At 34.4% G+C, this 17,677-nt stretch overlaps 1 protein-coding gene across 4 annotated transcripts in view; it reads right to left on the bottom strand.

The window, feature by feature from the left end:
• Nucleotides 1–17,030, bottom strand: part of LOC126846297 (uncharacterized) — an 82,625-nt gene extending 65,595 nt beyond the window's left edge. For 3 of the 4 annotated variants that reach the window (XM_050585601.1, XM_050585596.1, XM_050585597.1), the window contains exons 1-2: nucleotides 16,721–17,030; nucleotides 3,289–3,333 (exon numbers count right to left, since the gene is read on the bottom strand). The gene's annotated coding sequence lies outside the window, so the exon portion shown is untranslated. The remainder of the gene's footprint in view (nucleotides 1–3,288; nucleotides 3,334–16,720) is intronic. The other variant, XM_050585599.1, reaches the window with a different exon arrangement.
• Between the last annotated feature and the right edge of the window lie 647 nt (nucleotides 17,031–17,677).

Below are 17,677 nucleotides of genomic sequence, written 5' to 3' on the forward strand. Positions count from 1 at the left end.
TCGTATAATTAATTTAATGTGCTCGAAAAGTTACCCGTAAGACGTGTTAATACTTGATAATTTCCAGTTGAAATTATAATTTTATTCGACACACTGTTGTGACGCCGAGAAATAAGCGCACCGCGTAAAATGATGTTTTCCAGAAAACAACATGGTTCACGCTTATGAATACGGTAAACGAACGACAATAGCCATTCGTGACGATAATGCTGCGGCCATTAGCAGGGCAGTGAAATCCTGATCGATACTCGTGTAAGTCCGTTTTGTTAAATGACGGTCATTTGAAAATTGCCGAGTCGACGTTAAAATATAATAACAGGTTCGGCAACATTGGCCGCCGATTAATATGTATTATTTATGGTTTTCGTGATAGTGTCCCTTGAAGCAATACACAATATACAAAAGCGAGACCTTTCGGTTTTCTAATTGTTAAGCACAGAGACGGTATTATTGGATGATTTGAACTAAGAAGCGGTATTTGACGTTCGTCGTTTTATTGACCAAAAACAGACTCGTGTAACGCAAAATAAATTTCCCGCTAGTGTTTCTTCAACTCCACTCTCTGATAACAGCTATACCGGTAATCGGTATAGTAGTACAAAGTATATTATGTCAGTAAATTGCAATACATTATCCCGACACAGATATGAATCACATCGTATAACCGCTACACGAAACGCAGTAGTTGCACTCGGAACGCATTTTGCTGGCAGAGTCGAAAGGATATCATTACTGGGGAAACCCCCCGACGTGAATAATGTATACTGCAATCCTCTTCTTCTTGTCCTCATCTTCCGGAATACTGCATCGTATAAGCGCACAATAACACGAAACGGTTTGGTTTCTACCTATACAGGGAAACCGGAAGCAAGTAACTGCTAGAGATAAGACACATTAACATACACGCTGTGTAAATCATATTACGTAAACATTAATTACTAAAAAATTGTCTGTGTAAATATAATATATTATTATTATAACTATTAGAGTATCGAGTATAGCACGGCGATAATCGGCGAAAAATCTTATAGGTATCGTCCTTATATCCATCTAACCGTCTAAAATCTTCAAGAATATATTTTATATAAAGTAAATATAACAATAAGGTTAAATACACCGGATGGTTTCCGCCGTTTTTATTTTACCACAAGTTATCCTTCAGTATATAAGCCATCGTTTATAACAATTTACTATACTATCGAACATACCTGAACATACGGCTCACACCGTTCTCGTGTGTGCATCGATAAGCCGCGTTTACACCATTTATTCAAAGCGAACCAAAATATTGGACCTCACCCAACGTTGTAAATCGTCCATCAATCTGGATGACGATATTGATATTTACATGGTCCATTTCTAATGAATTCGCCAAAAGTGATCAGCTACGGTGAACCATGTACACCCCACTATACTCGTACACGTGTGGGTTGGGGTCGCAGTGATCGTAAAGGGAGAGCACGTGGGGTCGGGATTTTGGACGAAATTGGTATCGCGTTAACTCTGCTAGACCCAAGGTCTATACCCAAGAGTATAGAAAAAATACTGATAAATCACTGCAGGAAGGTCGAATAGGTAAAATGTTAATAATATATCAAGTTGAAAAAATAATTTCTTTATTATTAATGGGCTAAAATGCGTTCACATTGAACGTCAAATTATAGGGCAGACATTGCTTGAAATACAATTTAATAAAGGGTTTGTCCAACTAAAAAAAGAAACAGTCATACAAGTAAAATATAAGGGACTACAGTCAACGTTTTTCAAACGCGATACCATTTCAGCTCATATTGACAAAACATAACATATTAATATATATGCAGCGCACGCTATAGCATTAACAACAAGTTTTATTGATATAATTTATTTATCGTTAGCGTTTATATCACTAAAATTAACGGTACCTATATACAAGAAAACGTACGCCGGGCCGTTAATACTTTATGCATTTTTATTAAAACGCGAAAAACATTTGGCTTAGCCTAAACTACTTAAAAAAACTAATTAAACACCATATTATGGATAATTAATTAAATAGTACGACAAAGTAACTAGTTGTGAAAACACACATTATTTAGATATTTAGATAGGCAACCTTGACGTAAGCCTTCGGACCTCATATTTTGTTTAAAAAATCTACACATTATCCAATTTGTACATATGTTTTGTGGGGTGCTAAATTGGGTTGATGATTATAATTATAATTATCCGTAGATTATGAAACGAATTATCGAAAATATTGTGAAAACTATAAAAGTCATCAATACGAACCAACATAATCTTAGCTCGTGCGCTATAAAAGCAAAATAAAATTAATCCAGAACAAAAGTTACAATGCAAGTTTTAAATGTTTAATATTTCATTACCGGAAAAATAGGAGTTGATTTATATTTATTTCCACGTTGTTCCATACATTATTTATCAGTAATGGGATTCACGAAAAATAATAAACTTTCATTCCGTTGTTTGCGCACTTTTGAACTAGGTACACCGAATTCGTTAATTTTTAACGGGATAAAACTGAAGGTCTCTTTGTTTGGAACACCTCATCAAATAATTATCAGATTTATTAATAATCAAATGTTTAATTTTCCGAAACATTTGACCCGGTGGAGCAACCAGGAAGGAGGTTGGGGTTGTGACCACCCCTCCCCCACTTTTTGATTTAAACGTTTAGACTGTTTACATAAATCTGCGTTCAACGATAACACTCTACAATACGATTTTGGAACAGTAAAGATAAATCTATTTTTTTTTTCTGAGTCCGAATCTGGTATCGGAATTCAACTAGACTCGTCTATTTATTTCTTGAACCGCTTCCAAGTCATGGTACAACATAACTTCGCCGCCGGCATCTTCCGACAAACGGAATGTATCTGAATAATCCGATTTTGTGTTCCGATAAAATTGTACTCGTCGCGATTACTTTTGTAATCGTTAAAGGACGGAGAATCCCTAGTAATTATCGAAACCACAAGGGACAATCTAATAGCATCTATTCATTTTGTCGCCGATACAAAACGTATACGTTTTTTGAACAATACAAAAGTACAGGAAAATAAATCGACTTCGTTATAAAAAACACCGTATGCGCGAAATGGCATGAAAACAAAATCGATGACGGTGGAAAATCATAAAAAACGACTTTTCTATTACATTGGGTCTTGTCACGATATCGTAGGAAAACAATAGAAACATACCGTGCTATTGTTTATTAACAGACTTAAAAAAAAAAAAGAAAAAAGGTTAGCTCTTCTCTTATCTTTTAAGTTATTTCGTTGCACTTACTTTAGTCGAGGGAAATCCCGGGCACTTCAGGTTTCACAGAGCCGCCTATAAAGAAAAAAATTAATATTACACGCAATCCATAAGTATAGTACACAAATCAATTAGTAATAACATTTAATCGTATAATAATTAGAAATCGATTAGGAGTTATGAAAACGTATAGTTTGTATACTTTGTTCTTCTATTACAGTCGTATATAATTAGAAAAAAATTAATTCTTATCAATTAACGTATTACTATACTACTAATATTACATACAGTGTTATTATTCTGTACAATAGTCGTTAAATATTATACTAGACTCACGTAGACGAAACCTCGGCGCCACGTCGAGATCGTCTACGGTTTAAGTATCTACAAAAAAAAAAAAAGAAGAAAAGAATCCCACAGAAATTACAAAACGAACATTATGAAAAACTTTTGATGGAGCATATTTCACGGGGCATTTGCGAGAAACGTAATAAATGTCTTATTTTTACTGTGACTATCCACCTACAATAATTCAACGACACTGCTACTCGGCGCCAGTGCGTTAAGCTGTGGCGTGTTATATATTATGGGTGTAAAAAAAAAAAAAGTTGTCTCAAAGCGGTAAAGTTTTTTATTTTTGTCTCACAAATATCAACGGTAATACAGGTATTTTTATTCTGTCCAATTCACACGGCAATAATAATAAAAAAACGACCGCTCCGGTACCTGTTGACAAGCGTACCACCATAAGAATAATATCGGCTATGCGATGATCACGTGTCGAAAACCACCACAATAATAATATCATTATCATAAAAGGTTTTCCGCGCTAAACGTTCGGATAGAGGTCGGTCGGTTTTAGTATTGGCCTGGTCTGTCTGGTTACGGTTTTCGAATGAAAGCTAAAAGTTGTAGTGTGCGAAGGACGTTAACGAGGGACCGTGCCGTTGACATAGTGTGTGCATTCCCATGGGCGTCAATCCGTATGTGTACGTCAAATTGAACGAGAAAAAAAAATTAAATAAAAAATAAACTCGGTCATATTTCATCTCGACGCCACTCGGCGCGTTTGCAGCACCCGTAATGCGTATGTGTGTACTGTTTGCGCTGTTTGTCTACGAATAGTGGCGGCCACAAATGATAATGCCACGTCTGGGGATTTACGACCACCCGTCCCTTCTTCGCCATTCGTAGTTTAATACACCCCCTCGGTCCTTTAAACACCCACCCGCTCACTGATGGGCTTTCTATTCGTAGTGTGTGTGTGTGTGTGTACGCGACGCAACAACCTGGAAACCGTTTAAATTAGGGGAAGTACGGTAAAATTGTTGCCGCGTACACGGGCTTTAAGTGCGTTTCCCTTTGGTTTCGACAAGGGTTTTCTGTCAGACATACGGTGGTCCCCGACCGCGATACCATCGTCGGCCTAAAGCACCTCGGGCTTGTACTACGATATTATAATTATTAATACGGCTACAGCATTACTGTGACTTCTAAACGTGCACGAGATGAACTCTTGACATGAAGGTTACGGCGTAGAAGCGCCGTCAGTGTAACACGTTATTATATTATACAGAAACAAACTTTATAATATCCCTAGCCATTTCCGAGATAGATATATCATATAGATGGAGAGAGAGAGAGAGAGAGAGAGAGAGAGAAAGCGAGACAAGAGATAGAACGAATCTTACTACGAAGAAATGTAATAAAAACAATATCTAAGAACATTGTTAAAGTTCGTCTACCTACACATCACACAAAAAAAATTTCCATAATAAAAAAAAAAAACAATAAATAACACTTATTACATGATTACGAAAAATGTTTACAACAAAACAGTACAATTATTTATTTACTTAAAACATTGTTCGAGAGATGATAAATAATAAATTGATCGCGTGAGTGAATTTAAAAACTTTTGTTTTCGCGAAAACTACCAGAAGAAAAAATCAAGCTGCTGTATAGCTAATACATTATAGGTTTAGTCAATGCACGACGTTTCCATAAACACATTAAACTCCAACATTCCCTACACGTCACACAGAATACAGAAATAGTAAAAAATTAGGAACTGCGTCAATGTACTAAACGATAATAAACGCTTTTTGGAAGTGTCGCCTGTCCGTCAACTGCATGTACCATATATATATATATATATATATATATATTATCAACGTGATTCTACTTCAGATGGTCTTTGTATACAATAAAAAACTAGCGTGTAAGAAAAATAAAACAGCGACGAGAAAGTCTGGAATTCCTTATATTCGTATCAAATGTCGGTCGAGTTTTACTTTAATAGTTCTTTTAATTTTGTTGCAAAAACTCAATTAAAATTTTACAAAAATGTTTCAGTTTATTAACGTATACAAAATATACAGAAATAATTGGATTAGCCTAACATTCATTGTGCACAACTATAAATGTGTTTTTTTTTTAAGTTCACGCCATTTTAAGAAACAACATTAATCAATAAACACAACGAACAAAAAATCAAAACTAAGGTTTAAATATTAACGCAAACATCGTCAATGTCATAGAAACGCGAGCTGTACTGCATGAAGCATTCCGTGTAATTAATGTGACTTGTCAACTTATGTAAATGTATGTTTGACATAAAAGTAATTTTGTTTTTCCGTGCTCAACCGGCAAATCGATTAAACGTAATTTCACTATAACAAAAAATTGGCGATCCCAACTACTGTAAATCACGTCAATACATCTGTTTAGTAAGCCTAAAGATATAAAATAATCTTTAAAAAAATGAAGCGGTCAACAACGGTTATAAATCATTTTCTCGTTAAAAATTCCTATTATTGGATGTTTGTTGCTTAAGTGGAATGTGGAACACAATATTTTGTACGAAACGCATAATAATATAATATATACACACCTGTTTAATATTTAAAGTACTAAAACGATGTTACATTGTACCTACGTAGAATATGATTTTTCGGTTACCGTTAAAGAAAGTGTCTGTTAAGTTGATACAAAAAATAATAATAATAGGACAATAGAGATTGAACCTATTGCATAAAATCTCAAAATCTATTTAATTTGCTCTCGAATTAAGTTCATTACCCAACTAATGGTTTTTAACTAACTAACGTTACTTAACGTCATAATATAATATAAATTATAATTAAAAAAATAGGCTAATAAATAATATCTAATGTAAATAGAGCTTGACTTTTTATCATTAAATACAAATTCCTAGACTACAGAAAAAATAAGATGGTAAATACATTTACAACAAGGGACAATATTATACAACGTCGTTCTACGAGTAGTTTATACAAAGCAATAACGGACACTTGCGGATTATTCGCAGCTGCAATTAAGTTGTATAATTACCCGAATTAGTGTGTCTTGGGGTCCCCTTTAGAGCTGTTTAAGTTGAACATCACGGAGAATCAAAAGGTTCAACTAACGCATTTCGTGAAAAAAAAAACACCTTGAACTCATCCAATATAAATATTTTTTAATTATGTTTCTTGTCGGCATTGTATTTTCGCGCATTGTTCATAGAATGTTAGTAGTTACACTTTGGTTGAAACAACACAAATCACATTTGCCAACCAACGTTAATTAAATAATGTTAACTAATTGTTATAGTATTTTTAATATAAGACTAATATCAACGGGCAACATATTGAATGTTTAATACAATGATGTCAACTAATAAGTCCTGGAGCTAATGTCAAGGAAGTCGATTTTGAAACATATATTTTACGTGAGACATAAGAGAAAAAGAGTAAAAAACTTCACAGTGCGGTGTGTCCAAATCCCAAGGTATTTTGGTAAGTTTTTAACAAAGAACATCTGATACAGCATACAAAACACGAAAATTCTCAAATCGTGACGAAGAGAAAACGTATGAGTTTTCATTTACCAAAAAAAATAGAATAGTTTTATTTTAATTAAGCCTAGAAATAAAACTCACACACAAGAAGTTAATATGACTTATGAACAGGTATATGAAGTATAAAGATAGTGTTAAATATTCGAGAGAAATACTAAACCGATGGATTACAAATTACTTGGCTATAAATATGTATGATAATAAAGTATTGTGTCATTTTTATCCGTAATGTTTTACGGATAAAAATAATATAATGTAAACTTCCTTGTGGGAAAAACTGTCATTCACTCCCAACTGGAAGAATTAAACTAAATACTTGCATTTAACTCAAAACTTATAATCAAGAGTGAAGGAGTAAGTATGACAGTGACAAGTTTTTTTTTCCATAAGACTTTTAACTTGAACACATATAATTCGTATTTATTTATCTACCTCTTGTATGGAAAATACAAATATTATTATTTTTAACTACTTTTGTACATTCATTTGTCATTATGTTTTTTTTTTAGATATAAAAAATAGCGTTTTTAGTGTTTACACCATAATAGTATATTTTATACTATACTACCACACGAAATACGAAGATAATTTTTTAAGTAGGACTTAAATACATTCTAGAATTTAAAAAAGAGATTGCATAAAACATAACACACTCGCTTGCTTATTTGACAAATATGGATGTTTGAATATTAGATTGCTTCAATTTATGGTAAAATAAGAACCAATGCAATAAAATCTAAGTGTATAAGGATCAAGACTAGTTTAGATATAGTTAATTCTATCTGAAAACAGGAATTCCGTTAAAAAAAATGCGTTATCTTTAATGAAATTTTAAATTAAAACGACATGTATTATGGAATTAACAGCTTCTTTAATGTGTTATATATAAATACTTAAATAATAACATTTCGATAGAATCATTTTTTTTCTGCAGAATTAAATTATTAATTGTAGATGGTTATAAGTACTTTGTAAACTACCTACTTTTTTTTTTTTGTAATAAAAAAATATAGTCAGTCATGCGATAAGATATAAAATTCAATATAACTTTATCTTTGTGTTTTTTACAGTTTAGTAGCCATTCATTAATCTCGACAACATTTATTTAGACGCAATTTTGTACTTTTAAAAATGTTTAGTGTTCGACTACAGCCTAAACAGTATCTGGGTCGATTCGAATTTCATCCCTACCTTGTTATTGGTCCGGCGAAACTTTTAGATCTCTACACAAAACTCTCACTATAATATGTGCTTAATCCTATGACCAAATTTATGTGCAAATGTCACATACCTATACAGAACCACTATATAATTTGTCTATCTAACAAACATATTATTATGAATTACGTTTATTTTCTTAGTATGATCGTTGGCTTGAAACTTGTCAGCAAAACCCAACACCACCTATTAACCGCCTCTTATAACTTGATGACTACAAGACATTACGTGAACTTCTGTTATCACCTCTATATTGTATCTATAAGCATAGTAAAACCAAAAAGTAGGGTTTTTAAAAATGGCCAACTTTTATTCTGTTATTTAAAAATTAGGAAGAGAATTCCTTAATTATTAAGGTATTTTCACAGAATGCATATTAGGTATTGCATTTTTTGTAATACTTTAAAAAATACTAAAAACTGCTGCATATTGACGATCAACATCCATTATGACTTGTGTCTTGGACGTAAAAAAAAACACTTTTAGGTGCCGACGTTTATAAAGATATATATTTAAAGAAGAATTTTAAGGTTTGGACTAATCTTCCATTATCTCGGTGGCACAGCCGGCCGAGAGGTAGGAAAGGAAACTTTGCAAAAGCCATTCACTTATTATGGTGAATTATTACTAAAGTTTTGCATGAAAGTTTGGATGATATTTTTGCATGTCACAAAGACAATTTACAATCGGATGTCGGGGAGTTTTTTATGTACGGCTTTTTAATCGAAGGCACCGGAAAACTCGTTTAAATTTAATTACACAAAAAGTTTTCATCGTCGATAACGCAATCGGTGTATCTTGCACCCCGGAAACGTCGAATATTGGTGTACAAATGCAATTGAACATTAGCCAAGTAGTTTTACGATATTAAAAATTAAGTAACCTCATTTATTGTTTTTGTAGGATTATTATTGTGCATGCGCGAGCTCGAATCAAACACTCTTACGGCTGAAAAAACAATTTATTTTTATTTCAAAAGTACACAGGCGGCGATCTCTAAAAATGCAATTATATGACGACAACGATCATGTTTTTCACAATGCCATTTACAATAAAGGGGAATTAGATTACTGAAATTTCCTTTTTTTCTTTTATTAGGATTTAATAATATCCAATATTTTGGATAGTTTTATATTATACCAATTGTTCCGAAGGTCGATCAAAGTCCTACAGATTTGTCCATACATAATACCTGTATAAAATGTTAAATTAAATGTTTCGAGCTTTAAAATGACTGCGGACTTTGACCGACCTTCGGAACAATTGGTATAATATAAAATAGATTTTATTAGCCATATTTTGTATTTGTATTGAAGACAAAAAAAAAAAATCAAGTTTTCAATTTTTAGGTCAAATACTTTTCCCGAGGCTGTCTCTGCAATTCTTTATATCAATTTATCTAGTTTTCTACTATTTTTCCTGAAAGCTGATATTACACCGGAGGCATCACGACTCGCGTCTTAAATAAAATATATAATATAAAACAGTGAATTCCGACGTCCGGTATAATATCGCTAGTGGCTTATCACGCTCCGCCGTCCACACGTAGGCACCACCTTCACATGTAATATCGAGGGCGGAAAAATAAAAAAAAACCTAATACCCAGAGGTCCAGAAGAGAAGAACGGTCGCTTTGCCGGTTTCGTCCGGATTGCATTAAGGACGTGAGCTCGGTATTTTTTTATATTTTTTTGTGCTCCTTAGACACATAGCCCGTAGGTACACTGGAAACATTTTCCTGGTATTTTTTTTTCTCCGGTAGCGCCCATCATTCTTTTCTTTCTTGTTTTAGCGGACTTTTCTGGCGATCGTCGAAGAAATCAGCTGATTGATCGGTCGGCGAAGATGGCGCGCGACAATGGATGCGAAATTAAACCGTCGACGCCCGCCGCCGCCGAAGCCGTGCGGATTAATCGAAGCGGCCGACTGTCAGAGACTGGCCGAAGGCTCGCACCCGCGGGTATATAGATTTCATATTATCTTGGTCCGACAACAAATCATCAATCCGAGAAGCGCGCTCTTCTCGCGTATGAAGATCAAAATAATGAGAAAATAGGCAACCGAGCGGAGCAAGAAGTAATTCGCCGGGCAACGCCGTCGGCGGCCATTGCTCCGATATATCCGGCGAATATGCGTTAACTCGATGAGAATAACGCTGACGACTAGGTTCGCATTGGAATGGTGCACGCGAGTTAAGCCGAGAATTACCGTGGTCGGCGAAGTGGCGGGGAGGCGTGTGAAAGAAAACATTTGCAAGGGGATACGCTTCATCGGATCCACGGAGACGCTGCGAAGGAAACGACCGTTGCGCTCACCAACTGGCAGTTCTGTTAAAAGCCAAAGTGAATAAAAACCTACGGTAATTCGACACCGTTCCGGCACACCATTGTCGGCGAACTTACGCACAGAAGACGTCATACAATATTGCAAAGGAAGAAGGCGCGCGCGCTCCCAAGGTGAAAATGTCCCTGCGACACTCCAATATGCGCCCACGACCTTCGGGCTCACACCGGGAGCGTGTAACGCAGCAAGCGGAACAAGTAAACCGCGTACTATACGTCATAATGTGTACACATATTTTATCTGAACTCTGTTTATTTTTTCCGGTATTCAACAAAACGCGTGTACAGTCCGTTGTCGGATAACTTGGCACGGCGGCGACGCGATAACGCGAAACTAGTGGTTTTCCGTCTTTTATGTTATTTACCGACAACATTGTTAGTAAACGTTTAATAACTGATATTATGTTATACATTTAAAACCAAATATTCGTCGGAAGAATTTTTTTTTACCAAAAGGTTTATCGTACAGATTTTATTAATAAAAAAAAAATTAATAAAAACTACTATATAGGATACATTTACTGATATCAGCCGCCGCCGTGCCAAGTTATCTGGCAACGATTGTACCTATTACACTCAATATCATTTATCACTCAAAATATAGTTGATGTAAATATAACAGAAGAGACGAAATGACGATCGTTTATATTATAAGTTAACTGTAGTCGAAAGTCACCTACTAGATGATTATTCGGATTAAATTCGAGGAAAATTACATTTTATCCGGTATAATTCCTCCATTACTATTAACTCTTTCAGGCGGGCCGAAACATATATACATTTGTTAGGCAATAGTCGTGACTATCAGCCGGCCCACGTATTTTTTCGTTTACTTCAATATTCATTTTTCCGGCTGGCAGGTTAAACTATATACAATCCCCCCTCCCCTCAAAAAATAAATATGCAAAATATAATAACATGATATTAAAGAGGAATATTAAACAGCGTTACATTTGACTAATTGGTTTCCGGAAAATTCCATTTTACCCTGAACGCATAATATTACATAGTAATTGAGTAAAGTAATAATAATTAATAAAAGTTAATAATTTTATCCATCGAAGATCGGTATTTATTAGTATCTTTATTATTTATTCAAATTTAAAATATTTTATACAGTGTACGTTTATCTAAAAATATTGACTGGTCGTAAACTAGTTTTTTAAACAAAAACAAAACTATAGGTGGGTATTGGAACGCATAAAATTATTAACCAAAGGTCATTTTCATTACGACAACATGCAAATCTAATCAACAAATAACTAGATAATAATTATTGCTCTGCCTATAAAATAATAATTTGTTTTTAAGTAGCGTTGCTTCAAAATTACGCGTCACGCGCCGGTCTAAGTGTACAATATAAAATTAAAATTAAGTCATCATAAAAAATAACGGCGCTCATAACAAGAGTCCGAATAATAAAAAAGTCAACGGTAAAAGTTTCAATTGACAAGAATTACTGTTATTAAAATTGCGGCCATGAAATATAATATAATATTTATGATTTATACAGCGGTTCGTAACGATAATAAAAAAAATTCCCCGGAACATTTAGACTTTAGATCCATCCCACAAAAGAAAATTGTTGGAAAAAGCGACAAGTATTTTTAGCAAAAATATTTTTGTAGAAATTAATTAACAGAGCATAGTAAGTTAATCCTCTGATTATTTTACGAAGCTTCCTTGACGATTATCTCACTAAATGAGCCAAAAGTCAAAAATATGATACAGCCTGTGGCACCGAAAAATGCGAATTACGCTAAATATAATAATTCACCGAGGTAATATTATAAGTAAAAATGGAAAAAATTATCTAAAAGCCTGTAGTATGAAGATAAGGCCATAGGTGCAAACACATCTTACTACTAAACAGTATAAATCATAAACTCCAGAGACTTAGTCTACACGTTCAAAGTGAATAATATTATATATTATAATAGCTATTAATTATTATAAAGATATCAAGCTTAAGGTTTACAATAACAAGTTAGTAAACAAACTTTCTAGAACTTAAATTTTGTTTATAAAATATGGAAAATGCCAATTTAAAGTTGTCTTTAATCTTCTTAGAACTACACAGAAACAAAATCGATCAATAAACACAAGCATATATATATATATGTGTGTGAATATATGTAAATAAAAGGTAATTCACCATGCATTTATTTTATACACATAATTATAATACAATAAATAAAATGTATTTATATAAACGTATTAGAAATACCAAATTAAACTAATCATAATTAAAACCATAATTTTTTAAGGAAAGTAGTGTATGAGTATACAAATATTCTACACGATATACAAGCATAAGACAATAGTTATTTAAGGAAACACATTTTTATTATTTTTTATTATTAGTAGTAAATAGCAATAGTACATTATGGTGTTTGGAAAACAATTTTAAAATTTTATTTCATCGTCCAATAACGTTCAAGTATTATACTTTATTTGTTTAAAAAAGACCATCCAGGGTAATCTCATTATTTTTATTTTTTTTTAGTTAAAACTAATCATAAACATAATAATCCAATTAATACTGTTCACGAAGCACAATAAATACGCTTTTATGAAATAACAAAAAAAAACGAGTAATGTAAATATTTTTACTAGCTGATCGAATGAATGTAATTGTGTATTGTATAAAAACGGTGTTTAGGTTATTGTAAAAAAAACCTACTATCTAAATTGCAGTTAATAATAATTGTTGAACAAATACATTTTTTAAACAAGCGAACCGTACCGTTCATAATGACTGTTTACTAATTTTTCACCGGATGTAGTTTTTTCTGGAATAGCCTAAAAAAATTTTAATTTTAAATTAAGGCGAACGATTGTGACGGTTTTATATCATAATCATCAAACATGATTAAATTATGTATGTATTATATCATCCGTTAACAATAAAAGCTAAATAATAATTATTACCTGTATTTAAAGACGGGCTGGCTAGAGGAGTTCGAGATACCTTCTTGGGTCAATTCAGAATGAAAGAAAAATGGGCCGCTAATGACTTGTATGATATGTCAAAGAAAATTAATACATTAGAAAAGAGAGCCGGTACTTTATGAATTATCTTTGAGTCGATCATTATCATTAGTATTAATTACTAAATTGTGTGTGTAGAGCACTTAAAGCTAACAAAATATTGATTTTAATTAATTAAAAAACAACGACAATCACAGCTAGTCATTGAGGTTCAATAATTAAAAGCATTTTGATGTCACGTCTTAAATATATTTTGTACAATCTAGAGACATGAAAATCAACGATATAATATATATGACAATTAGACCGAACAACTGATGACAAGAGCCAAGAGAGGCCAAGGACGACCGACAATTTACATGTACCAATTAAGGTCAAGTAAGGGATAATTGTAAATAAATGGACTACATTGGCCATGTAAATGTTTTTTTTTACAAAATAATTGTACATTTTTAATTACAAACTGTTAATCAATATGATATAGTATATTCACCGAGCTCTACATAGAATAAGATTTTTTTTTAGTTTTAGCCACCGGATTTAATAATCTACAATAATAGTAGGTACGATAAAGAAAATAATTACGAACCAGTCCAAGAGTAAATAGCGATACGTACATATATTAAGTTTTACTCTAAGAAATACTGTCAAATGATTTTTTTTAAATTATAAAATAAAATTCGTTGTAACACCAGAAATACTATCCTTCTGGCATCCATACCCATGCACATTGTACTTACAGAGATTTGAACAAATATATTATCGTCTTACACAAACACACGTGTTTGAATTGTTTGATATACATTTTTAAATGCGATTTTTTCCCCTTTTTTTTCTGCTTGTTTGCCCACAATAACACGCCGTCGACCCTGCGACTATTGTGTGCTGATCCGGTAGACCCTCCTTCGCGCAAAAATCTCTTTTCACACGCACACTCAGGTATAGAGTGATAAACGTACCCTCACTACCGTCTACAAAATCTTTATAACGTTTAAAGAGCGGTTATTAGCTGAAAATATTCCCTTGTCACCCAGTGAAAAGCGCGCGTCGTGCGTCTTTATTCGAGCGGAGCCCTCTTCTGAAACGGCCGAAATTGAAGAGTTTTAGAGCTACTTTAACGGCAGGGTAGGAAATGTTTAAAATAATTACCGCACTTCAAAATCAGTACTCGTATCGTATCACATTATGATGTGAATAATTACCAAACCGAGGGATCTAAGAGACTTTTAAGTCGGTATTCCAAGTATTAAGAGCTCGAGTGTACACCGCGTTTGAACGGCACACATTCCAATTACTTATACGAACGGCTCGGAACACTGGCCGTGTTTTTGGTTACAGTCAGGCAACCGGCTCGTTTTTTGATGTCATAAACAGAGAGTTAAAATGTTTAAAATTTTTATGGCGTCCCGAATAACCCAACTAAACAGAAAATTCCACGTTACAACGGGAGGTGGGCGGGGGATATTGTTCACACACGAGAGGAAATAATATTCCCAAACGTCGTCGCCGTAAACGATTTGATTTCGAAGAAATTCAAATGGCGGCTTACAAAGATTTATGTAAATATAAAACTGATTGGTAATATTCTATAGGGGAGCTGCCACAAAAAAATAAACACGGTCTCGTTCAACCGACTTCCTGTCCAAAATCTACAGTACACGCCCCATTCGAAGGAGTCGTTATCGAAAAACGACTTTATTTATTGTCGACAAAGTAGAAACACCTTTATTGAACGACGACCACTTCCTGAGATAACGATTTAAAAATAATTACACGCTAGTGTTGGTGTATTTATTAACCCGTTTCCAGATTCTGATGAATCATAAAGACCTTTAACCTGCTTAGCGCTTTATTTGCAAAGCCGACAACTTATTATTTTGTATCAGCTCTAGTGAACATCATTTCTCCATTCAACGTTACCGTTTTCTGTGCAATACTACGATTTTCGTCGAAATATATAACAAATAAAATAATCAGCTTGCAAGTTCTAGTGAAATGTTTTAAGACCTTGATAAACGATAACAGGTGACCCTAGTAATCCGAAAACTCTCACACGAATGCCCAAAGGAGAGCAATAATAGCTAATATTATTTTTCCGGGGTGATAATATTGAAATGTTTTCGATAAGATTGCCCATTGCAAACGTAAAGGTAACAAACCAACCAACCAATTTAAAACAGATTATATGTACGTTTTCGTTCGACGGACTTGTTGGTTTTACGATAGGAATTTGATCGTCTACACGACTATAATATATAAATAGGACATACAATTAATGTTCAGACTCGGAACAAGCCAATTTTCCATACCTACCTACCAATCGTAAAACAATGTACAGTAACTAAACCGCGTTGGGAGATATTCCATTTTGAATTATTAAAAAAACAAACTCGGCTTAATATTGTTGTGAACGGTGTCGGAATAATATTATAAAACTAGAATAATATTGTTTTAGGCCGACAAAATCGGTTCGGTCGACGAACAACGGCAGGGCACCGTTCGCAGGGCACGCCGACGGTTTTCAATAATAATGAGGGGAGCTCTCGATTACAGCTGTTAGAATATTTGTATTTTTGTTTTCTCCCCTAAACCGTACGACGTCGCCATTTATTATCACGTCTGACAGGTGTTCCAAGTCGTTTACAGTGGGTACCTATAATATAATACGTATGTATATGTGTGTACACAATACACACGCTTATTACACGATATTCGATTAAAACACGTTATTATTGGTTTTTTTTTTTGTTCATTACCTATGGGTACTGTAGTCATATTTTATTTTTTGTTTCACGTATCTATGCGCGTTCAAGGATGTATAGCGTCGGCGTTACGGCCTCGACCGCGGTTAATCGCAAGTAAAAGTGACCGCCGCCGCCGCCGCCGACTACAGGTAAACCGTAAAGTATCGTATAATAATAATATTATAACCGTGTAAGGCGTATACGGTTTTACTTGTACAGTGTACTTAATTCTAGTTGGCAGCGAACAATAGAAAAAAAACCGCTAGTTTTTGAAATCTGAGGAAAAATTTTTGCAAAGTACTTACAGCAGTTCAGGCGGTTCGCGTTCAAATTCAAAATATCCTCAGTCTGGTGTGGGTAGGTATATGTCACACACACACACACGCGACACCGTGAAGTTTTTCTGATATTTACTAACGGATACGGATTGCGTTAAGACCCGCAACACACGCGGGCGCGCTAAAACGTCCAAATGAACAAATAAAATTAAAAAAAAAAATTGTCACGAAAAGTAAACAAACTCGACGAACAGCGAGAACGCGCGCAAATCGCACAAAATACAACACACAAACACACACACAGGACAAGCCACGACGGTGCTGCCGGTCGAACTAACTGCCGTCTCGCGCTCGAAACTCGGCCGTAGACGCGACCGCCGGTATGCCGTGGCCGTCGCCGCGTAGGACCGTTCGCGCCGGGGGGACGACAACCGGCTTTCCATTATATAGGCACCGGCAACCGCAGTCAGTAATGCCACAACACCGTACCTGTAGAAAATCGCGTCTCGAGCTGATGACCGTCGCCAAAAAAGGCAGATAGGTATATGAAGCACCGCCGGCATTTTTTTAAGATTATTTTTTTTCTCGAAAATAACCGCCGTTTTGCGTCCCAACGAAATTATGATAATGTTGCCGTCGATATGCCCATGATTTAAATTGAAACACAGCTAGGTCGTTGCACATATACCACCACCCCTTATCGAATATTCGATGATAAAAACAAATATGTCGACGTGAAGATGAGCCAAAATCAAGTATACGTCATTGTACACGCAAAAAGTAATAGTAAAGTATGCTATAGTCGAATTTATTATCGATATCCCCTTTACGCCGCCATGTGCAATAACCGGTATATGTATTTTAACCGTCGTGTTCGGCGCATATTCCAGAGTTTTGAGGGGTGGGTGGTGTACAAAAGGACGTCATCACAGTAAAATGTGTTCTCTTCACTTCCAATAATACCACTTCGAGTTCAATTTTAAG

The sequence above is a fragment of the Adelges cooleyi genome, unplaced genomic scaffold (assembly GCF_023614345.1).
Source record: "Adelges cooleyi isolate 19-005CV unplaced genomic scaffold, UGA_ACOO_1.1 ACOO_flye_CR_arks_rails_tigmint_CR_PRNA_9, whole genome shotgun sequence".
Classification (NCBI taxonomy): domain Eukaryota; kingdom Metazoa; phylum Arthropoda; class Insecta; order Hemiptera; family Adelgidae; genus Adelges; species Adelges cooleyi.